This window comes from Panthera uncia (assembly GCF_023721935.1).
Source record: "Panthera uncia isolate 11264 chromosome C1 unlocalized genomic scaffold, Puncia_PCG_1.0 HiC_scaffold_4, whole genome shotgun sequence".
Classification (NCBI taxonomy): Eukaryota; Metazoa; Chordata; class Mammalia; order Carnivora; family Felidae; genus Panthera; species Panthera uncia.
Window position 1 is genome coordinate 65,320,294 of NW_026057585.1, and position 24,323 is coordinate 65,344,616.

At 43.4% G+C, this 24,323-nt stretch overlaps 1 long non-coding RNA gene across 3 annotated transcripts in view; it reads left to right on the forward strand.

Moving 5' to 3' along the window:
* Positions 1-24,323, forward strand: part of LOC125913474 (uncharacterized) — an 86,992-nt gene that overhangs the window by 53,242 nt on the left and 9,427 nt on the right. Inside the window, exons 3-5 of one of the 3 annotated variants that reach the window (XR_007455038.1) lie at positions 3,090-3,155; positions 21,352-21,513; positions 24,110-24,209. This is a non-coding gene — a long non-coding RNA (uncharacterized LOC125913474). Of the gene's footprint in view, positions 1-3,089; positions 3,156-17,424; positions 17,651-21,351; positions 21,514-24,109; positions 24,262-24,323 lie in introns of those variants that run through there. The other 2 variants (XR_007455036.1, XR_007455037.1) reach the window with 2 other exon arrangements.

Consider the following 24,323-nt stretch of genomic DNA (forward strand, 5'->3'; position numbering starts at 1 on the left):
TTCATTCTTTGAAGCAATACTTCTGGGACACTCACTATAAGCTAAATATCATGCTAAGCACTGGCACTGCAAAGGTGAAGACAATACAGCCCCTGCCCTTAGGAGCCCATGATCATAGGGAGAGAGATAAGTTGACAAACACTGACCACATAGTGGAGCAAGGCAGTGACAAAAGAAAGCACAGGGCAGTGGGAGTTCAGAGAAGGGTTTCATAACCCAGACTGGGGTAGGCAAAGGCTGGAATAGGTAGCCCTTGGAAAAATCACCAACGAATCATTCAGAGCTCTCCCAGCAAGGGCAAAGGTCGGGATGAGGAAAGGTGATCTGGGCTGAGGAACAGCCTACGCAGAGGCTCAGAGGTGGCAGGCAGGGAAGGGGGGTAGAAGCACAGCAAAAGAAGTTTTCCTCATTGCTCAGCTGTCAGGCCTTTTCCCATGTCCTAAGGACACAGCACTGGTGCCAACTACCCCACACATAAATACACACCTATAGACTTAAATACACACAAATGTCAAAACATATATTGAAAGCCTTAAAAATATTATCCTAAGTGAAAGGAGCAAGACACACAAGGTCACACATTGTATGATTCCCATTTACATGAAATATCCAAAAGAGGTAAATCCATAGAAACAGAAAGTAGATTAGTGGTTGCCAGGGACTGGAGGGAGAGGGAGTATGGAGTGACTGTTTAATGGGTACAAGGTTTCCCTTTGGGGTGATGAAGATGTTTTGGAACTAGATGGATGTGATAGTTGCACAACACTGTGAATATACTAAGTGCCACTGAACTGTACAGTTAAAATGGTTAATTTTATGTTATGTCAATTTTACCTCAATTTTTAAAAAATGTATGGAAGCCCATAGACATATTCATTCCACAAACATTTACTGAATGCCTCCCATGTGCCAGGCACTGTACAAAGCACTAGAGATTCAGGGATAATTCCTGCCCTGAAGGACCCATACATGTAAATAGAAACACAGATATGAACCCATGCAGACAAAAATACATGCCTCATGAAGACATACAGACATATTCACTTAACATTCACTTAGCAAATATTTATTGAGTGCTTACCACGTGTCAGGCAATAGGCCAGATGCTGGGCCTACAGTGGGGAACAAATAGACATAATTACTGTCCCCATGGCTTAAGGACACGAACACATAATCATCTACAGAGGCACACCCAAACTGAAGTACATACACACACACACATACCTAAACAAGGACACATCGCAGCCACATATGTTTTGGGTGGAAGAAATGAGCAGTAACACGCAGGCAGGCAAGCATAGCCCCCCATGCTCCCTGACGTGCACACACGTCCCTCATGCAATCAACGGGAATTCCATTAAAAGGCAGATTAAAACTGGCTTGAGATTTCAGAGCCTTCTCAGGAGAGGGGAATAAACAGGCCTCAGTAGAAGGGCCTGGAGCATTGAGGGGAAAAAAAACCCCAAGTCTCACTTAAGTGATTTTTGGCAGAAATCAAATTAACGGCGAGACTATGGACCGCTGACAAGGTGCTCCATCATGCTCTGCTGTGTGAATGTGTTTCTTAGACATGTTGTTTTCATTAGCACTTCATTTGATAATGATAAATGGCATTTTCATTTGAAAGGAAAATATTAAAAAGTTCTGATTTGCAAGAGCAAGTTAGAATAAATGATATTATTATGTTCTGTCACTTGTTTGGCTCAGAGAAAAATAATAATAATGATAACAAAAAACCCCAACAAGCTTTCCCTGCTGAAGAAACACAAACATTTTATTTCTCCAGTGAGCCATTTGCTCACCATCAAATCTGTCCTTGGTGCAGAACCTGCCGAAAGAAGATGGTTTAGGATGGTGGTAGAGAAATGCTAGACATCAAAGGCCATTAGGGTGACCTTGGGAAGTCCTTGGGTCCTTGTGCGCTAGGAGGGGGAGGGATTGCTCATTGGCTGAGGCTCTGTTGGGACCTGGGATGCACTTTCTTGCTTTTGGGTTAGATTTCAGCTTTCTTTCCACCAATTTATAGAAGCCCAGCCTCCTCTGAACTTACTTCAAGCACCCCAGAGTCATGGTGGTTGACCAAGTCACTGCCCTGCTTACAACCCGTGAAGAGCTCCCCATCAACTCCTTAGACTGGCATCCTAGGCCCTTGGCTACTTGCCCCTGCCCCCAGCATCAACTCACAAATTCCCCCACACTCACTTTATGCTATAGTCACTCCATACCATCCCTTGCATATGCTTTCCTTTCTACCCACATGGCACACAGAGTCTCTGGACATCTCGAGTGAATTCCTACTCATTCTAGCATCTCCCTGTGAGATCTTGTCTGAACTGTCTTCCATGAAGGGGCCTTATTATTGCTTCCCAAGTCTTATTTTTATGTACCTTATCACTGGTGTGAATGCATGAAATGGCCTGGTACAGATGAAAAGCTGCGAGTTATTGGCATGGTGGTGCATTTGGTGCGAGCAGGTGTGGTGAAAGGGAGTGCTGGGGTTGCAGCTGGCCCTAGCCTGTATAGGGCTGGGTGTCTTCAAAATCTCTATGGCCTTGCCTATCCCAAGCTAGTGAGTGCTCCCTACTCTGGCTCCCACAGAACTCTGGACTATCCTGCCCTGTGATCAATCACATCTTAATGTTTGCAGCTTTCTGGGTCCATAGTTTTGCTCCTTTCTTGCCCCTGGATCGAGAGCTTCTTTAACACAGGGTCTGCTTTGTGTTCTCTTGGTGCTCCCAGGGTCTGGCTCAAGTTCTGCTCAAAGTGAGTATCTGTTAGGTAATCAAGTGAGGAGATGATGGCATGATGGCCTCTCTGAGAAGGGCCTGTCACCTAAACTTAAGTAGAAGTTGTGAAAGTTGAAGGCTGGGGAGAATTGTTGTTGTTTGGGTGACTTTGTTCCTGGTATTTTTTCATATCAATAATGTAACCTTTCTTTTCTCCAGAGGTGAATCAGAGTCAAATAAGCTTGTTTGAAAACCTAGCACAGCTCGGTGAGGGTCGATGGCATTAGCATGCATTGGGAGATTTCCAACGTCTGGGTCAGCCTAGGCAACGGATGACTTTCCCTCCTGTCTCCTTTGTTGTAGAGGGAGCTTGGCGTGAGGGGAGAGGGCTGAATCTGCTGCCTCTGGATGGAGTGAGAGCTTCTCAAGGTCAGTGACCACAATAACACAGGACTTTAAGGCTGTCTTTGGTCTTTCTTCCTAATCACTTGACTATTCACTGTCTCATTAGATGGCCTCCAAGAGCCCAGTTCAACTAACATGAGGTGAGCTCCCACAAAGTGCCAAATACCCTACTGGGTACTATTGGCAGGAGAGATAGTACACATCCTATTTTATAGATGAAGAGGCTGAGGTTCAAAGAAGGGAAGAGTCTTGTCTAAGGTCACACAACTGGATGGTGGATGAATCAGGACTAGACTCCAGGTCTGTCTTGCTCTTACCTAGGTTAAGGGTCTCCTTCTCCCATAGCATCCATAGGTATTGAGCCCTGGAATGGGTGCTGGGGGAGTTAAAGGGCTGAGTTAGTTGTGGATATTGGGACAGATAAGAGAATTTGTAGCCTGGCTGAAACTGAAGGTCTCCATAGCCAAGCCCTACTTCTGTCTCCAAAAGTACTTCTGCCTCCTCCCTGCACATCCCACATCTTGACCTGTACTCCAGTCACAACTAGGAGTTCTCTAAGCTGACCCTGCCACCTTCTCCACCCCATGTCTTTGCTCAAGATGTCCCTCCCACTTGGCAAGCTCTTCTATCATCTTCACCTGTTAAGGTTCCTAGCATCCTTTAGGATCCAGCTCATATCTCATCTCCTCCAAGAAACCTGACAGCTGCATATGGTTTGTTATCCCCACAGCACTATGAGCCTTGTGGACGTGGACTTCTTGAACTATATCTGACACATAATAAGTGCTCAATAAATGTATATGTAATGACAATAACCATAGTATGTTCACTATTAACATGGTAACACTTGGGCTCCTGGGTGGCTCAGTCGGTTGAGCGACCGACTTCGGCTCAGGTCATGATCTCATGGTTTGTGAGTTCAAGCCCCGCATCGGGCTCTGTGCTGACAGCTCAGAGCCTAGAGTCTGCTTCAGATTCTGTGTCTCCCTCTCTCTGACCCTCCCCCATTCATGCTCTGTCTCTCTCTGTCTCAGAAGTAAATAAACATTTAAAAAAAAATTAAAAAAAAACATGGTAACACTTGCAAAATTTGTCTAGAATGGTGCTTCCAACCAACTTTGGGTCACCTCCTTTGAGAATCTGTTGCTGGGAGTCACAGACCCTCCTGCCACAAAAGCACAGAGGAGTCACATCTTATGCAGAGGTTAAATTCTAAAGATGGTCTGTGAGGCAAAAATCACATGTAATGGAAATTATTCTTGAAAATCCTTTGAATTTCCCCTAAAGTCCGGAGCACATAGTCTACACAGCAGTTAGTTGGTTTACATTTGGAAGCCATGTAGTATAGAAAAGCTTTTCTTTATAAAATGGAATCACCATCCACACAGCAAGATGTTTACCTATAAAAGAGGCATGAAGAAAGTCACATTTTTTGCAGGACCAGCATATTTGTGCCTTTACATACAAATTTTAGCATCATCTTTAAGGGGTTCATGGACCTCAAAGCTCAGGCATGAACCTCAAGTTAAGAACTTTTGATATAGAGCTTTAAAATGTGCTCTTACCATGCAGTAGCTTCTTTTAACCCTCAAAGCCATCCTTTGAAATGGATTTCATTGATACTATTGCTACTTTATAGATGAGGAAATTGAGATTCAGAGAGGGAAAATGAATTTTAGTTCGAAGACCTGGTCTCTTGTCCAATGACTTTGTCCAAAGACTCCTCATTCAACTGCTTTGATGGCCACCTTGGAGGGTTGTACTGATCCTTTGTCCACTTGTCAATGGAAAAGGAGGATGTGTGACCTTAGACTAGTTACCTAACCACTCTGAAACTCAGAAGCTCTGTTTGCAAAATAAAGATAATAATATCCACTGAGTAGTGTCCTTGTAGGATTAAATGAGCCATTAGATATGAAATTGCCTGGCAGAGTGCCTAGGATGTTGCAAGGGCTTCCTAAGGGTTAGCCTTTCTTCTCCATCTCTGCTGGCACTCCTGGGAAATCAAACAGATAAAAGTCTTCCTCTGCACAGTGTCATCTCCCCTCCTGACCCCAAAGGTCTTCAAAGAGTTAGAGTCCTGAGCAAAACTGCTTAAGAATATGCAAATTATTTTTCTTGTCTTTGAAATTTCTGGATTTATTGAGCACTGAGTGGAGAGCAGAAGAGCAGGCACCAGAAGTCTGTTCATCACATATTTTGTGTGACTTTGGTTAAGTGTTTTCAATTCAAGAAGTGCTTATGGAAAAATAAATGCCTCATTCAGGCTTTCAAGGTCCTTCATCTACCTCTGCTTGAGCCCTCCAATGGCTTCCCATTTCACTTAGAGTAAAAGCTCAAGTCTTAACAAGGTCGTATGGAGCCTGGATTAGTCAGGGTCCAGCTGGCAAAACACAACTCACACCAGGTAATCTAGTAGAGATCACTTAATGCAGGGAGTTAGTTACAGAGGTATTAGAAGAGCTAAAAGAGCAACCAAGGAGGTGAGGCAACTGTGAGATTAGCAAATGAAGGGGCTGCTACTTTCCCTAGGGATGCAGGAATAAAGGGAGGGGCCCAAGGACTGGAGCTGTTCCACCAGAGTCTGAACCTTGGTAGATTTGTCTGGTGGGAGCTGGAGCCATGGGGGGGGGGCAGTAGCCCCTGCTAGATATACCACTTGAAATAGAGAGAGTGAGAGATATACTTAGCTTTTATTCCCTCCCTCTCTAATCTGCTAGTGCCTCCCATTGGCCAAATGTAACCAGAAGCCAGAGGGCAAGGGAAAAGTACAGAGAAGAATGATATGAGAGGAAACCAGCCATTGATGGCACAGGACCTTTACAATATGGTGCACCCCTCCTCAGTCTCCTATTATGTCTCTGGTCTCTGGAATCATGTTGGAAATCTCACACTTTGCTCACTCTACTCCAGCCACATTGGCCTCCTCAGGATTCTTTGGATACTCCAACCCTCTACATTTGCTATTCCTTCCATCTGGATTTTAACCACTAGATATCCACATGGCTCCCTTCCTTGCTTCTATCTCTTTCTAAGAGGGGCCTTCTCTGACCATCCTAATTAAGTTTCCACTCTCCTCCCCCACTCCTTATCTCTTTGTTGCTGTATTCTTCTCTCTAGCTTTTATGACCATTTAACATGTATGTATGCATATAGTTTTAGTGTTCACCTCCTTTCTCTAGAATGTAAACTCCATGAGGGCAGAGATTTTTTTTCTGCTTTGTCTACTGCTGTATCCCCAGTCCCTAGAACAGTGTCTGGAAAACGGTAAATACTCAGTATTTGTTGAGTAAATGAATGGATGAAACAAGATCCAAATACTCCCTCATTTGTATTCATTTGTTCATTCAATAAATTCTCATGCAGTGGAGGGATTGAAGCAGGAAATGTAAGGAAGCAGTCTGAACAATTAGGATGCACTTCTGTTTCCCCATTCATAAGACACTGGGTTAGAGCAGGAGACCTCAAAGGACCCTTCCAGCCTCACCATTCTACAAATTTAAGAGTATTTCCCTGGCAGAAATACTTGGAAGATAAAATTAATCCTCTCCTTAATCAGCGGTTCCCACCTCTGCACGTGACTTGTCAGGGGAACTTTTCTCTGATACTCACATGATGTGGGAACTTGTCACATCTTCCATCTCTGGGAACATCCTCACCTGAAATTGAAAGGTAAATATTTCAGTTGTGAGTCTCTCTGTCATGACTCAAATAATTTTAAAATTGCTTAGATGTCTTTGCCTAACAATGTTCAGATTGTTCTAATGCAGGGGAAAACGGTAGTTTTAGACACAGTAATATTGATAGCAGCTAGTAATTTCCATGTATTTCTCACAGTTATTGGCACTGGGAGGATTATCAAGGAGAACTTTTTAGTTATTAAATAGATGTTCTATGTCAAGGAACTAGCATGGCACCTGGCAATAGAAGGTGCTCACTAGATAATGATGTTTTCAATCATTATTTCCATGGATTTGGGCTGGAAAATGCTTATTTCCTGGATGCTATAATGTCATCAGGGATCCCAGCTCAAAGGTCCTCAGTAGACCACTTTAGAGCTTAGGGCAATTCACTGCAAGAGTGGCAGAATGTCTGTATAAATGAATTGAAGGTTTATGACTAGGGGTCAGAGGACAGACAGTTCAGTGTTGGCACAATCTTCCTCTCATTCATTCAGCAGATAGTCTCTAGTGCCTTTGTGAGAACAGAATTCCATCCCTGCCCTCAAGCAGCTCCTCATCTAGTCCAAAGGACAATATAATGTGCTGTTAACATCAGTTAATGGGTCTCAGTGCAATGGTAGGGGAAGGTACAGGATGTTTCCATGAGTATTTAGAACATCAAAGGTGTTAGGGTACCTGGGTGGCTCAGTCAGTTAAGTGTCCAACTTCAGCTCAGGTCATGATCTCATAGCTCGTGGGTTCAAGCCCTGCATCAGGCTCTGTGCTGACAGCTCAGAGCCTGGAGCCTGCTTGGGATTCTGTGTCTCCCTCTCTCTCTGCCCCTCCCCTCTGCCCGTCGTGCTCTGTTTCTCTCTCGGTGTCTCAAAACTAAAATAACTTTTTAAAAAATTAAAAAAAAAAAAAGAACATCAAAGGTGTTTCCAAAACTACATTTTAATTTTTTTTTTGAGAGAGAGAGAGAGATGAGGGGCAGAGAGAGGGGGAGAGAGAGAATCTTAAGCAGGCTCTGCACTGTCGGTGTGGAGCCTGACACAGGTCTTGATACCATGACCCTAGAGATCATGACCTGAGTCAAAACCCAGCCGGACACTTAACCGACTGAGCCACCCAGGCACCCCCAAAAACTACACCTTGAATCAAGCACAGATTTTGTTTTGTCCCTTCCCTTACCAGTTTTAGCAAAAAGAGAAAAGGAACTAATATGGTAAGCAATTATCATAGCATTTAAAAGACTATATTGTTTATTTATGTGGTCATTTATTGTCTGTTCCATCCTTGAAGGCAGGGAATTTTACTTGTTCTGTTAACTGCTTTCTCCCCAGCTTCTAGAGCCAATTTAGGTGCATAATAAGACCCTGATGTGTATTTATTGGTTGATAAACTAGACCAGCCCAGTTTAGGCCACTGTATAGGAAAAAGATATAAAACTGGGCCTTGGTCAAGGGAAAGAAGTTGAAAGAGCCCTGAGGTCCTTGAAGTCAATGGGGTCCATGGTCATTGAGAGCTGTGCGTATGGGACAAGGTTGCAGAGATCAGAGGTGTGGCCAGATCGTAGAAGTCTTGAATGCCAGTCAGGCCAAGCATCTTGACCTGTGTTCTAAGGCCCTAGAGAGACACAGAAATATTTTTAACTGGATTGAGGCCTTCTCAGTCTCCTGCTCCATGACCTTCTCTTTCTTTCCAAAGAGCTTTCCAAGTTTCTTTGGTGTTGCTTGCTTTATTTGGATTGGCCCAGAGTTATTTGGGAGTTCTGTAACCAGCAGAAGTCCTTCAGCACGTGAAAGAAATCCAGTTATCTGCTCCCCCTTCCCTAAATTCAACTCAACCTAACCCAAGCCCACATTCTTCCTGTAATTAAACCCAAACTCCAGCTAAATTAGGCAAATATTTTATTTTATTTTTATTTATTTATTAAAAAAAATTTTTTTTAATGTTTATTTGTTATTGAGAGACAGAGATAGAGCATGAGCATGGGAGGGGCAGAGAGACAGGGAGACACAGAATCCAAAGCAGGCTCCAGGCTCCAAGCTGTCAGCACAGAGCCCGACGGGGACTCAAACTCACAAACTGCGAGATCATGACCTGAGCTGAAGTCGGATGCCTAACCGACTGAGCCACCCAGGCGTCCCTAGGCAAATATTATAAAATGGTAACTCAAAAAAGGGTGTTTTAGTAATTGTGTGATGAAGATGTCAGATCTCTGTCATCTCATTGCAGCCTGAAGGATAGTTGAGAGGGAAGTCACTTTGAGAGATTTTAATAATGTGTCCAATTCTTAATGTGTATGAGGATGATGACAACTGGATGTCAGCTTCAGAGAGGAAGGGTCAAATCTGCTTTGGTATGTCTGTGCTACCTGCCTTGTATCTCAGGGTCTTAAAAAAAATTATTATTGACAAAACTCTATATTCATTGACAAACATTTCTTAAGCATTTACTAAGTTCCAGACATTGTCCTAGATGCTGGGACCAGGGAATCTGTGTTCATAAGAAGCCAAATCTTTGCCACAAGGACCTTTTCATCTAGTAGGGAAGATTTGACACAGGCCTTACGATCATCACAAAGAGTTTTCTTTATTTATCAGGTGTGATTTATGTATATTTTTTCATTTAGCCCTCACAGAAACCCATTGAAGTTGATACTTTTATTTACATTTTATTAGAAAAGGAAACTAACTGTTGTTAGATCAGTAAGTGGTACAGTGGGAATTTGAACTTTGGTCTGACCCCAAATCCATGCTCTTTCCACAGTGGCTGTGTTTTGCTTTAGAGATCTGGTGTGCGTATAGGGAGTAGAGCAGGAGAAGGGCAGTCACACAGCACATCAGAAATCATTAGGAATGATGAAGGTACAAATGGAAGCTGGCTCAAATTCCATAACTGTGACCAGGACCAACATGCACTAGACACTCACTATGTGCTCCCCCAAGTGCTAAATCATTGAATCCTTTCAACAGTCTGATAAGGTAACTATTCTTAAATTTCTACCTGTAGGGGCAAATGTGCCTTAGAGGTCCCCTCCCTCTAGCTGTGTCAGATGAGGCAAATATCCCTGGAGGAGGTAGTGAGACTTAGCGGAAAGAGTTTATAAGTTTTGGAGTCAGACAGACTGGACTAGAATCCCACCTTCCCTGCGGCCAAGCTGACGATGCTGGAAAATTGCATCTGACAACTCCGCACCTCTGATTTCTTACCTGTAAAATGGGAAAATACTGTGTGCTTCAAAGAGGTGTTAGGAGGATTACAGAGAATGTATTCAAGCCTCTGGCTCCTGGTCTGTACTCACAAAAAAGCAGCCATTTTTATTATCTCTGCTCTGAGCTCCCAGACCCCATCCCTGGGCCAGGCCTGGCCATATTAGCATGTGGAGTCTATTCTTTTCCCTGACCTGCTTCAGCTTCCCTTGAGCAGCCCTAGGCAACTGTCTGAAAGTGGAGGAGGAGGTGCTGCCTGTAGCCACCACCCTGCCCAGCTGGTGATGACCTGGAACGCCAGCCTGGCTCTCTTAAGTCACCAAGGCACATGGGACCGGTCAGCCTGATTCAGATGTCTTACTCCTTTTGTAATTCTTCTCGGGGGTGTCCTGACCTCAAGACAGCAGTGGCTACAGTTGCTTTCATTTTATATTTAGCTCTCCCTGAGCAGAGAGATGGGGTGTGGCAAGCCTTAGCAGAGGGAGAAGGAGGGGGAGAGTTAATGGCCAGGGCAGGAGTGGGGATACGCAAAGTGAGCCCTCACTTGAGGGCCTTGACAGGACAGAATTTCCATCTCCAGGTACTCTTCTGTCAGCAGGTCACTTCTCAACGGGTCTTCTCGAATGCCAGGAACTTGGCTGGAATCTTGGCTGGAAAGCCTCAGGCAACGCTAGGAAATACTTTTTAATTTATACCATAGCAAAACAGCCTGTGCTGATTTTAACCATATTTATCCTCTTTAAGTGCAAACCATTCCTAGCTTTCCCTTTTGCTTAGTCCAAGTCTTTAACAATCTGGTTAAAATGCCCCCTAAGCTCTGGCAGTGACACCTCTGAAGGTCCCTGGCTAACCTCATGTGAATCTAAAGACAATGGTACAAGGTAAACAGATCAGAAGTGGTTATCCCTAGATTATAGATGTGGAGTTCAGAGAGGGAGAGATACTTGCTAGAGGTCACATAGTGTAAGCCTAGCAGAACAGGGAGCCAGCTCCTCAGGTCTTAACATTACTCCACATTTTTTATTTTGAAAGTTGACAAGACAAATGAACTCAGTGACCTTGGAATAAAATCCACATTCTTTTTTTTTTTTTTTGAGGACTTTATTTATTTAATATGAAATTTATTGTCAAATTGGTTTCCATACAACACCCAGTGCTCATCCCAACAGGTGCCCTCCTCAATGCCCATCACCCACCCTCCCCACCTTCCCACCCTCCATCAACCCTCAGTTTATTCTTAGTTTTTAAGAGTCTCTTATGGTTTGGCTCCCTCCCTCTCTAACTTTTTTTTTCCCTTCCCCTCCCCCATGGTCTTCTGTTAAGTGTCTCAGGATCCACATAAGAGTAAAATCCACATTCCTAACTAAGGTCTGCAAAAGCCTGCATGATCTGGCCCTGCTTAGCAATCCAGAGTCTGCTGGCACCTCTGTTTCTTCCCTCACTGTTCTTCTGCCCCTTTTGTCCATTCGTTTCTTTCCCAGATCCCCTCAAACTGTCCCCACCTCCAGGCCTTTGCACTGATGTTCTTTGCTTGGCTCTTCCACAATGACTCCTTCTCATCCTTCAGGTTCCATTTCAAAGTCGTTTTCTGAGGGAGAAGACCTCTACCCTAAGTAGAACCCCTCTGTTATTTTCTCCCACAGCACCTTCCTTCTCAGCCTTTATCCAATCTGTAATTATTTATTAATGAGCATATGGAGAATAACTTGGTGCCCAAGACATTCATCGCTATTAATTTAATTATTCATTTATTTAGCAAATATTTATTAAGCACCTACTAAGTGCCATTCTTTCAGGAGCTGAGGTCATAATAGTGAACAAAATAGGTACCAATCTCTACATGAAGGGGAAATTTTCTAAAGGATAGAAGAAAAGCAAATGGAGTTAGTGTCACCCCAAGTGTTTTGGCTTGAGCGACTGGTAGGATGGTGCTGCCATTTGCTGAAATGGTGAAGAGAGCAGGTTGGGTGGACAGGAGGGTAAAAAGCTATTCTTTTTTTGTTAAGTATAAGATGTCCTTAAGACAGTCAGGTGGAGATGTCAACTTGGCAATTGTGTATTTGGCTCCAGAGTTCAGGGCAGAGATCTGGGCTGGAAATACACATGAGAATCATCTGAACATTAATTATACTAAAAGCCATGACCCTGGATGAGTGATCCTGGGGAGTGAATGTAGTTAGAGAAAAGGCCCAAGAAACCAGCCTTCAACATTTAGAGGTCAAAGAAATGAAGAAGAAACTGAGAGATGGCCAGAAAAGTAGGGTAGGAAGCAGGGTCTTTGCTTGAGAATGAAGATGGGGGAGGGGGAATTGGAAATTTGAAAAGTGAGGAGAAAGCAGGAAAGCACCATCCAAGAGGGAGGGAGAGAAAATGAATTAGAGAAACAGTGCTACTGCAAGTAGTCTTGGGGCCCCTGTGAGGCTAGTGGTCCCTAATTTAAAGGGAGACTGAGGGGCATTAGCATGTATTTTCCTCTTGTCATGTGCAGCTGTGAAGGTGCAGGAGAAGAGTAGCTGGAGAGCTAGCAGGTGCAGTGGAATGAGGGCTGGCCAGGATATCGAGAATGCATGCAAGGCAGGGTTAGATGTTTGATCTTGGAATTTACACTGGCTAGGAAGGGAATGAGGACAGTGGGGGTGGGGGAGGGGGAAAGGGACAGTACAAGGCAAATTGAAAGTCCCAGTGGGATTGAGTCAGTTTCCCAGAGGAAGTGGGAGAGGACGTAGGCACTGACAGAGACACTTGAAACTAACATTAGGGTGTTCAGATCTGAGGTCTGAGCAGGAAGGGAGTAATGAGGTGGAAGGGGAAGCAAAGGCTGAGGAATTGAGAAGCCAGGATATTGGAGGCATCATCCATATGCGTATTGAAATCATTAAGGCTTATGATGAACTAGTTTCGGAGTCTTAGTGTGGTTTGGGGGGAGTGTGGGAGATGAGGTATGTGCCCAGCACACAGTGGGTTCTCAATCAATGTCATTTAGTCTTTTATTTGCTTAGTATTTGTTTGGGGCACTGAGGCTTCTCCCTCAGCTGCTTTCAAAGCAGAACTTCATGGAGGGTCGTGGCGTGGCTTGGTGGGTGGGGACGGAGGGTGGGAGACACCCTTGGGGCCCAAGCTGGCTCAAGGGAATGTGCGGGTCCCCGTGCTGAGGCTGCCCCACAGTTTAGGGTCCAGGCCCTCTGCCGGCTGCCGGCTGGACGCCCACCAGAGCTGCACGCCTCCGGCTCCGCGGCAGCAGCAGCAGATGGTGAGAAGTGGGTGGGCTGGGGGTATCTGCAACTGATCCCACAGTTGCTGGATTAATGAGGCCTCGTGCCCGCCTTCTTTTCTGCAGTGTGCCAGCCGACAGTAGCTTCCTTTGCTTGGGTGGGTTTGTTTGTGAGAAATTTTTTGGCAGTGAAAGCTCAGCACCTGATGAAAACTTCCTCTCCCCCTCGTTTCTCCCCCTCCCCTCTTCCTAGACTGGTTCTATGTATTCTTGGGCCTCGAGCCTTCCCCTGGGGTTCCTTCTAGTGTCAGCATGGTGTAGCTGAATTCACATAGACCTGGTTCTGCATTTACAGATAGGGACACTGAGGCCTAGAGAATTTAATCATTTATTCTGTAGCAGGAGGCTCAGGACTCTACATATATTCCATGCCCTTCCAGTGTCTAGCTACATCCCCGGGTTGACATAGACTTCATGAATGAGAACTTGGATGGTTCGTATTTAAGTCTCAGACATATATAAGCGTAACTGATGGGCACTGAGGTCATGGGGATAGGGGCGTTAACAGCCAGATTACAATAAGAACAACAGGATCCCAAGAGAAAACATCACTGTAAGTGAGGAAAGCATCTGGCACAGAGGTCCAGACTAGCAAACAGGCTTGAGGATGAAAGGAACTAGACGAAAGGCACTTCTTAGCCCACTCTGACCTACCTCCACCCCTGCATATCCAAAAAATGATTTTACTAAGTCACCAGGGGTCTAAGCAACTCAATGGTAGGACTGTTCCTTCCCTAGCCAAGTGGGATAAGAGAAAGGGAGGGTACATCCCTAATGATGAGCAAGAGTGAGAGAATGAGCAAGAGAGAGAAAAATGAGCCCTGTAGATCTGGAGGTAAGCAAAGACACTGAGATCTTCCAGTCAGTGGGATGGCAGGAATTGAATCCCCAAGGAGCATCAGAGGTCAGAAATAGGTCAGTGCTGCTGAATGGGGAGTCCTTAGATGCATGGAAGACTGATGCAGGCAGCAATAAGGCAATGGAGATATGGAGGCAGGTGGGGATGGAACTCCTAGAGGTGGGGATAGCAGGCATTTGTAGGGGCATTGGACATCTGGGTGGGTCTGAAGACCAATGTGAGTCTCTTCAATGTGGTCAGACTGGGAGGCATAGGTAATGGCCAAGTGGGACAGGGTAATAATCAAACTTAAATCAGTGAGGCAAAGTTGTCTAACCTTTTTCACATAGTGTCATACATACAATAACATTTTTTGGCCCAAAAGGGTAGAGGGACAGGCTGTTTGGGGTCAGAAATAGATGGCTTGGGGACTCTGACAGCCCAGAGCATCACCCAGCTGCTCAGAATGTCAAGGAAATAGAATGAGAACATCAATAAGAATGTGTTCACTGGCTGGGAAACTCTGCAGTAAGGAATGTGTTTTTTTCTCATGTAATGAGAAGCACAGGGAAGACAATCCAGGCTGCTGTAGCAGCTGAGAGATGCTACTGAGGACCATGGTGCCTCATGTGTTTCAATTCTGTCATTCATGGTTATTGGCTGTTGCCTTCATAGTTGCAACATGGCACCTGCAGCTCCAGATATCACATCAGCATTCCAGGGGGGAAGAAAGAAGAGGTGGGGAGGACAATGACAAAGGGAAAGTAGAATGTCAGCTGAGTTTGCTCTCTTTTAGATCTTTCCTGGAAACCTCACCAGGGACTTGTTACATCTCATTGGCCATAGCTGTGTGATGTGGCCACCTCTAACTGTAAGAAAAACTGAAAAATGTTTTGAAGCTAGGCGCTTTGTTGCCTTAATAAAATTAGGTTCTGTTAGAAAGGAAGAAGAGAATTAATATAGGTAGTTTTGCATGGTTTAATATAAACCATGAGGCAGGAAGGGGAGAGGATGAGGCTAGTTAAGCAGTCAGAGCCTAGATAATGCAGGGCCTTGAAGTCATGCTCAGACATCGGGACTGTCACCTGTTCGGGACTCTCCTCAGGGGATTTAGGCAGGGAAGGCATTTGGTCAGGTGGATATTTTAGGCAGCTCATTCTGACTGAGGGGATAGGAGGGGTACAGATGTTAAGGAAGGGAGGTCTCCTGTGAGGTCAGTGCCAGAATCCATGTACATAGAAGATGTCCAGTTGTCTCTGATGAGCAGATGAGACTTAAACTAGGATAGCAGCCATGAAGAGGGGGAGGAGGGGACGAATTTGGGAAATTTTCAGGAGGTAAAATTCACAGGATTTGGTAATTGATTGGATGGTTGAGGGAAAGGGGTAGAGTTTAAAAATATTCCCGGGTTTCCCACCATTGATTGGGATGTGGAACAGAAGAGAAAGAGCTTGTCTGGAATGTAATATTTGTTCAAAATCACACAAGAAATTGGTGGTAGGGCTGGAAATTGAACCCAGGTCTCCTGAGCCAGTGTTCCTTCCATTACTGCACTTGATACTCTAGCCTCTATCCTCTGGAGCCTGGAGAAACAGTGCACTCATCTCTTTGGACACACTGATTCTTTTCCCCCTTTCTCGGTCTACCAAGTTGAAAGACCAGGGATGAAGTTAAAATGGCGGTGGCATCTGCTTCTGGGGGGCCCAGTTTGATGAGGGTATTCTGACAGAGTGGGCAGAGGGGCCACCATAAACATCACCCCAGCTCTCACTGATGTGATGGGGTCAGAGAGTGCTTGGTCTGAGCATTCGCTTCTGCCACAATTATTCTTTCTCTAATCCCTGCTTCATGTTTGGCTGGCACATTAATTTCCTTTTGCTGCTGTAATAAATTACCACAAACGGAGTAACCTTAAAACGTCAGTTTATTCTCTTACAGTTCTGGAGGTCCTTACCTTTTTCAGCTTGTAAGAACCACCTGCATTCCTTGGCTCATGGGCCCAATCTTTTCCTTCTGTCATCACATCTCCTACTACTGATTGATCTCCCTGCTGTCTTCTTGCTGCCCTTATGATCATATTGGGCTCACCTAGATAATTCAGGATAATCTCCCCATCTCAGGATCCTTAACTTTTGCACACATTTGCAAAGTCACATTTATCACATAAGGTAACATATTCTCAAGGTTCAAGGGTTAGGGTGTGAACATCTTGGGGGGCGTTATAAAGCCTACCACAATTGAGCACCTTCACTGACATTCTTTTTGTGCCCAATCTTGTGCTGACAAGTAGGTCACCGTCCTTTCCCCTTGATGAAGGGGTGGTGAAGGCAGAGATGTAAACAGCAAATTACTCTGCAGGCTGAGAGATGGAAGCACAGGGACTTTGGGAGCCCAGGGGAGTGGTACATAATCTGACTGGGAAGTCAGGGAAGGAGCTCCAGAAGAGATGCATCCATGCTGAATTTTGAGGAATGTGTGAGAATTAGCCAGATGAATAATGATGAGATGATGGTGATGATGTTGCTAATGATGATGATGGTGATAGCAAACATTTTTATTGTTATTGCTATTTTCCAGGTTGTGTTTTAAGCACTTAACACATATTAATTCATTTGATTCTTCCAGTACCATATAAAGTGGGTGCTTTATCATCCCTATTTTATATATGAGTTAATTGAGGCTGAGAGAAGATGATCCTTTGGCTGGAATGTAGGTCCTTCTCACTACTTTTAAGGTAAAGGTCAAAGTCCTCTCTGTGGCTTGCAGGGGTTATCAGGTCCTGCTACCACTCCCAGCCCAGCCCCAGTCCCACCTCCACTGCTGAGTCACTATGCTCCTTCCCGCTGAGCCTCCTCTCCACCTCTGGCTCTTTGTCCATGCTCTTCCCCTCTGCCTAGGATGAGGGATGCCCATCTCGTCCTTCAGACCTCAGTTCAAATGCCACAGTAGCAGGGCATTCCTTGTCCTTTGATGGGCAGGTGTCCTTGTTACTTTCAGAGCAGCCTGTACTTGACTTTAACAGCATTCGTCCCCAACTGTATACAAACATCTCTTTTGTCCCCTCATTGTATCCTCAGTACCATACAGTAAGTAATTAATAAATATTTGCTGAATCAATGAAAAACATAAGGGAAAATGAAAATCTAGGAGAAAGCAGGAGCAAGACCATCAGAGACCATCTAGTCCCTAACACCTTCCCTTAACTTCTGGGAAACTGAGGCCCAGTGAGGTACAGTGATATCACACAGTAAGTCAGGGGGCTGAGGATTCTGACTCCTGGTCCTGGGTCACTTCCATGGTTCCCATTGTGATGCTCCTGACCTTGCCCCAATGCCTGCCTGTCCAAGTCTGATTCATCCTTCAAGGTAAAGCTGATTCCTACACATGTCTAAGGATGCCTTTCTTATTACACTTCAGTCTCACCCTTCCCTACCAAAGTTACACTTGACTGTTTTTTTTCTCTGTGCTCCCCAAACAACCTCTGGTTTTGTTCTTGTTCTTCAGTGCTCTGCCTGCGTTTGAGCTCTTCCAAGGTAGGCACTGCATTTGATTCCTCCATCCCCAAGGAGGCATGCATACAGTGGTACAAATGTGGGGTGTCAAAGTGTGCTGTGAGACAGGAAAGGAGAGGGATATGGGATTGTCCAGGAATCCCTAACCCAGCCTGAGGGGTATGAAAGGTTCTCAGGAGGGACTGAATTGTGAGCTGAACATGTAGGATCAGTCATGTGGATGATGTGTGTGTGTGTGTGTGTGTGTGTGTGTGTGTGTGTGTGTGTTGAGTGAAATGGGGCCTGGTTGGGGGTGGAGCAGTGGTTCAGAAAGGGCATTCTAAGGAGAGGAATCCTAATGTTTGTAGGATGGGATAAGGAGCTAGTCACCTAGGGTAGGATTGGGCAACCCAAAGCCCCTTTTTCTCCCAAGGATTCAAATGAGGAGATTGAACTGACTTCCAAGGGCTTTCCATAGCTAACTAAGCAGGCAAAGACCAGGCTGACTGTGTGACAAGTGGGGGAGGGCTGCCCTTTACAAATAGTCTAATTGGATCTGTTTGTCATCTTGAGACAGAACATATGAGTCTTTCTTGTGCCTACAGCAAAGACAAGCAGGGCTTGGGGATATCAGTATTCCTCTGCTATCCTCCCACTGCTGTCTACCTATGTTCCTTAGCACCTATCGCCATCCCCTCACCAATCCCTGGAAGGCCTGTCTCCACTCCATCTTGCCCAGCCGCTTCCCACTGTACTGCACAGGCTGTCCAAGCTGCCTGTCCTGCCCCAAGCCCCTGCTCAGGGCAACTCCCCCAAGCCATTCTTTGCCAGCAGGCCATGTTGTGTAGCATGTGACTTCAGCTCTGGCTTCAGGACCAGGTTGGTCTATGAGAAAGGGAATTAATTGTGCCAGCAGCCTGTGAATGCCAATGAACCAAGGCATTCAGGTTCCTCTCTCTAGAATTTGAACAGTTTATTTAGAGAGAATTGGACTGCTGGTAAAGGGAACATCACTGAAGAGTCCCAGGGAGGAGGTGGAATGGCAGAATCACTGTAGTGGCCAGGCACCAGAGGAGGGACTGACAGGGTCTGTGGTCCCTGTTGTATTGTTGTATTTCAAAAGCAGCTCAAATTCTACAAGGCTGAGTGAAATTTCCAAGTGCTTGTTTTCATATGCATCCTACTATTTCCTCCCTCCTTGAGGCTTTTTCCTTGTTCTTTACATCCACAGGCACCCACCAAACCCCCTTCCCCTGCCAAATGGTCCGGCCCAAGCTCCTTGCCTCTGGGGATCTTTCTGGCTACTGCTTAATCCCTACCACTGTTGACCCTTGAACAACACAAGTTTGAACTGTGAGAATCCACTTACGTATGGATTTATTTTTACGGCACTGTAGATGTATTTTCTCTTCCTTATGTTTTTGTTAATAATATTTTCTTTTCTCAGGGCACCTGGGTAGCTCAGTCAGTTAAGCATCTGACTTTGGTCCAGGTCATGATCTCATGGTTTGTGAGTTTAAGCCTCATGTTGGGCTCTGGGCTGACAGCTCAGAGCCTGGAGCCTGCTTCAGATTCTGTGTCTTCCTCTTTCTGCCCCTCCTCCACTCATATTCTGTCTCTCTCTCTCTCAAAAATAAACATTAAAAAATTAAAAGAATAATATTTTCTTTTTTCAAGCTTATTTTATTGTAAGAATAGCATATATAACACATGTAAAACACAAAATATGTGTTAATCAACTGTGTGTTATTGGTAAAGCTTCTGGTCAACAGCAGGCTATTAGTACTTAAGTTTTGGGGGAGTAAAAGTTATATATGGATTCTTGACTATGTGGAGGTCAATGTCCCTAGGTCCAGTGTTGTTTAATAGTCAACTGTACTCTTCATCGAGTGCCAGGAACTTGACATATTTTATTTCTAATCTGTCCGTCTCTGATCAGGACTCTCAGAGACATTAAACAACTTGCCCTGGGATCCAAACTTAGAACTTTCTTTCAATAGTGCTTGTCCTCCTTCTACCAGGCCATACTCTCTTTCCTCTCTGGGTACCAAAATACTGTTTCACTCCCCACAGATTTTCAGAATTTCTTGTAATTCTCCTTCCAGCACAGAAGCTACCTGGCATGGCTAAATAATTGTTTCATATGGCTTTTCTTTATAACAAAACTCTAAATTTCCTTTCTTTTCTTGTTTCCTGCCATAACCCATTGCACAGTGCCATGTACAAAATAGGTGGGAGAAAAAAAGTGCTGAATATGTTTGTTTATTGCTGTGTGCCCTACCTCAGTGCCTGGCCTGTGGCAGATGTCCAGAGCAGAGGTTCTAATGTAGACAAGGCTTAGGTTGATTCTCCCACCCCCAGCCTACCTTACATCACAGGTAGGTGGGGGTGCAACAAGTGTGGTATCACACTGAAAGGCCCTCAGTGTGGTTTAGTGGAAAGACCTTGCCTTGGAGCCAGACAACGGGTGTAAATTCCAATTCTGCGACATGCTGTAAAACCTTGGGCAAGCTGCACAACATCTCTGAGCCTCTTTTGTCAGGTGTAAAATAAGGATTATAGTGCCTCCTACGAATGTTCTGAGGATTTGGAGGCAATACAGATAGCAAAAGGAGCTCTCATCATGGTGATATTGTTCACATGATGACTTTCTCTCTGAGGGAGACTTGAAGGGTCAGCTCCAAGTGTGGCTGAGTTAGCTTGTAAACATTTTTTATCCTATGGTCGGTCCTATCCTCAACCCCTTTCCACCTCATTGACTTTTGGTGGTCTAAATAGACTTGTCAACGAAATTTTCATTTTTAAACACTGTTGCTCATCAGTATTTAAAAACTCTCATTTTTAGTTTTTCCTTGTCAATTTGCTTGTAAATCAACGTTATTGGATCTGTTTTTCCATTAAAGAGTTGGGGATTACCCCAGGCACAATGCATTACTGTTATTTCCCTTGTTCCTTACATAACAGGACTCATCTCCACCTTTAATTGAAGTAAGGACCATTTGGTAATTGTTTTGGCTCTGATTATGACAGAATTGGCTCATAGCCAGGGTGGTATAACTGGGGGCTTTGAGGTCAGGCAGAGATAACAAATCTCTTCCGAATCTCTTTTTGCTCTATGTAAAAGCAGGATGATACTCCTGAACTGGCAGAAGGACCAAATGCTAAATGTATAGTGCCTGGCATATTGGAAAGATAATAAACGCTTGTGCTCTTTCTAGAAATAATCTCTTAAACCTCAAGGACTTTGGTGGAAACTGTTTAAAATAATTACATGGTATCCTGGAGTGGCATGTGAGTCTACTTTGCATTTGAACCACTAGTAGATTAAGCTGGACTTGCATAGGGAAACCTTCCTGTAATTAACCTGGGGTTGGGTGATTTTAAGCCAGTTTTCATTCTGCTGCAGAAACAAAAAAAAAAAAAAAAAAAAAAAAAAAAAAGAGACTGAAGAAATGCTATTCCTTTAATTGAAGGAACACTTTTATGTTCTCAGGTCTATTTTAATCTTAAGTGCCGATTACACATCATTCTCTCCTGTTAACAGACACTTCTGTAAGTGATCTGCACAGAGAGAAATATGATTCTTACATAAATACTGTACCATGAGAAATTATCTTATTACTTAATATGCCAAAAAGCTAATAAGATAAAGGAATGCTACGAGTCATTTTTGGACAATATTAAAACTTGATTGTAGCTCATGGAAATAAAATGTAATTTCCTTTTATTATTCTCTTTTCCAGGTAGAACAAAGGCAGTGAAGGGTGTAGGGATATTATACAGCTGTGCTCCATGAGCATGTGTTAAGGCTGTGGAATGGATCCTGGCAGGATGACCTCAAATTAAGATTTTAATGACTCTTCCATTTAGAAGACACACTCTTTCCATTAATGCTGCCTTGTCAGGTATGATTTTTGAATTTGCAAGTGAAAGTAAAACACCCCATTTCCTATTCAGTTGTACAAATGCTTGCCTCTGTGTATTTGCATGTATATGTCTGTTGAAGAACAAATGCATAGTGCTTACAGAAAGTAAGGGCAAAACAATTGGAACTGAGTTTCCTGAATTGCCTATGGTGAAAGGTGATTAAGTGCCAAATTTTGACAAGGTTAAGGTAGTCAGACACAAATACTGACTGCACAGGAGCCCTATGAGACTTTGTGAGTTTCAAATGTACTTTTAAGTGTTGTTCTTTGGGATTTAAATGTTTCATTTATAAGTGAACAAATAATGACTGATCTTGATGAAAGAAATTTAAACAGGACCCAAGTTGATAAACTGTTCTGACTGTAACTAACATTTGGTCACTCTTTGATCCTTTTGGTCAGATGTAAGTAGTTTTGATGCTGGTGGTGATGATGTAGGATGGTTACAGACACAAGCACATGTTTTTTGGACTCTTCCTATCAGTCTGAGAAAAATAACACTAAGCAAATGCCTTCAGCCTTCCCTGACATGCAATTTTTCATCCAAGTAAAACATAACGTACCTAGGACCTAAAAAAAAAATGTAATAACCTCTGCTTTCTTGTGATTTGCTAAAACTTTCCCACAAACACCTACAAGAAACTATGTAACGTTTGTCTGGAGATTTAAGGTACAGGCTTACACTCACAGCAAAATGAATTTTTTATTAGTTGTTAGGCAGACATGTTATGCTGATGTTGGGAAGTGCTACCAAGAGAGTGTATATAGAATGGCCTTCCATGGATATTTTAAAGACCTATTTAAACACGTACAGATCTTTGTGAAACTGTCAAGATAGGTCTGTTGCAGGCTGGGGAGTGAACTACATGAACTGGTAAGATTCCACCAACTTCCAATATTCCAAAATAATGTATCCATTCATTTAAAGTACACTAAAATGACACTTTTAAGGATCAGAGATGGTGATGATTGGTAGTAACTATCTTAGGTTTAGCAGTAACATTTTTAGACCCTATACACACGTTTGTGAAGCCGTTTTCCCTGGGGGCAGCTATTTGTGCATTTTTCTTCAGAAAAGAAACTTAGGGACTTGTCTTTAAATAAAACTGAAATAAGAACCCTCAAGTTCATCTATGTAAAGTTCAGGCTGACTTCGTTTTAATATTTAGCTTGGTTAATTAAATCCCATTCTTTGCCCTGAATTTAATTATCCCAACTACTGTGGTAATTTAATATAATAATAAAAAAGGGGAAGGGTAATGAGAAATGGAAGAGAATCTGACTATTTCTTCATCTGGCTCACTTAGAGGCATTTCTTCTGCTAGTGTCAGTTTATGGATGGTGATGTCTTATGAGGTATTATGAATTTTCAATTAGTGAGAAAATGAAAACGAAAGACAGTAGATCGTCAATGAGTGGTCGTATCAGGAAATCACTAAAAAGCTCATCTGTAAATTTAAGGGAACATTTTAATATGACTTCATGATACCTTAGACATTTAGTACCCCCCTTGAGGTTGAGCTTAAAATCCATGTTTTTTATACACTGTATAAGTTAAGTCCTTGTTTAGGTTTCTACTGGAAGTAAGAAAGTCAAATATTTGCTACTTCTAAGCAAAAATGAATGCTAACATAACAAGGTAACCTTTCTTGTTTTGCTACCACTTCCAATGTAAATGGTCTGTTTCCTAAAGACTGCTCCAGCTCTGCAGTCTCAAAGCTGAGGGGCTGTGCAGTCGACTCAGACTTGGAGTCAAGCCCCAGCTGGAGACTTGCCAGCTGTTTAAAGTTACTTAATGTCATTGAGCCTCAGTCTTACCATCAGTGAAATGAGGACAGTGCTATCCACCTCTCCCAGATTGCTGGAGGACAAAGTGAGAGAATGTAGAGGACAGCACACAGCCTGACAGGAGATGCTCTGCAAGCAGTGACTTCCTTTCTTCTGAACAAGTCACAAATATGCTTATAAATGAATAACCGACACTAAATGTATCACAATGCCAAACATAATGCCAAATGTACCAGCTTGTTATCAATCAGTGCAGTGTTCCTCACTTTAAAGTACCAGTGATTCACCTGGGGATCTGGTTAAATATAGATTTGCATTCAGCCCGAGATTCTGCATTTTAACAAGCTCCCAGATGATGTGGATACTGCCGGCAGGAGCCCACACTTTTACTCGTATGGAACTAGGGCAATGACTTTTGAATACCGAATTGACTTTGAGAGACTGGGCTAAGTTGCAAAACACAATTTTACTCTACCTTTTTTTGTTGTTGTTTTTTTGTGTTTAATGATAAAATTACTGGGGAAATTTGAAGATGCTACAAAAAAGTTTGAATGAACACATTTAAAAATCTGGGAAGCTCAAATCCATTCTACACACTTTCATTTATTGTCTGGACAGATAAAGTACAAATAATTCAAACACAACAAGATTATGAAAAAAAAAACATTTACAATACTTTCCCTCAGAAATCATCTAAACTAGCAAGATTAACATGAAGTCATTCATTATAACTAAAGTATACAACTGCCTGGTCCTAAGATTTTTTTTCCTTTTTTTTTCCCCCAAGAGTGAACACATTATAGAGAAGAGATTTTGGCACGCCTTTCCCACTAATGCTTAGCAAATGCATCAAAACTTTGCCAGCAAACTGCGTTCATTCATAGCAGGTGATGTAAAAAGTTTTCCCTGAATGTTGAACGAGTGTTCTCTGAACTGAAATCTGGTGTTTTTTTTTTTTTTTTTTCAAAACCGAAAAGAGGAAAAAAAAAAAGAAAAAAAAT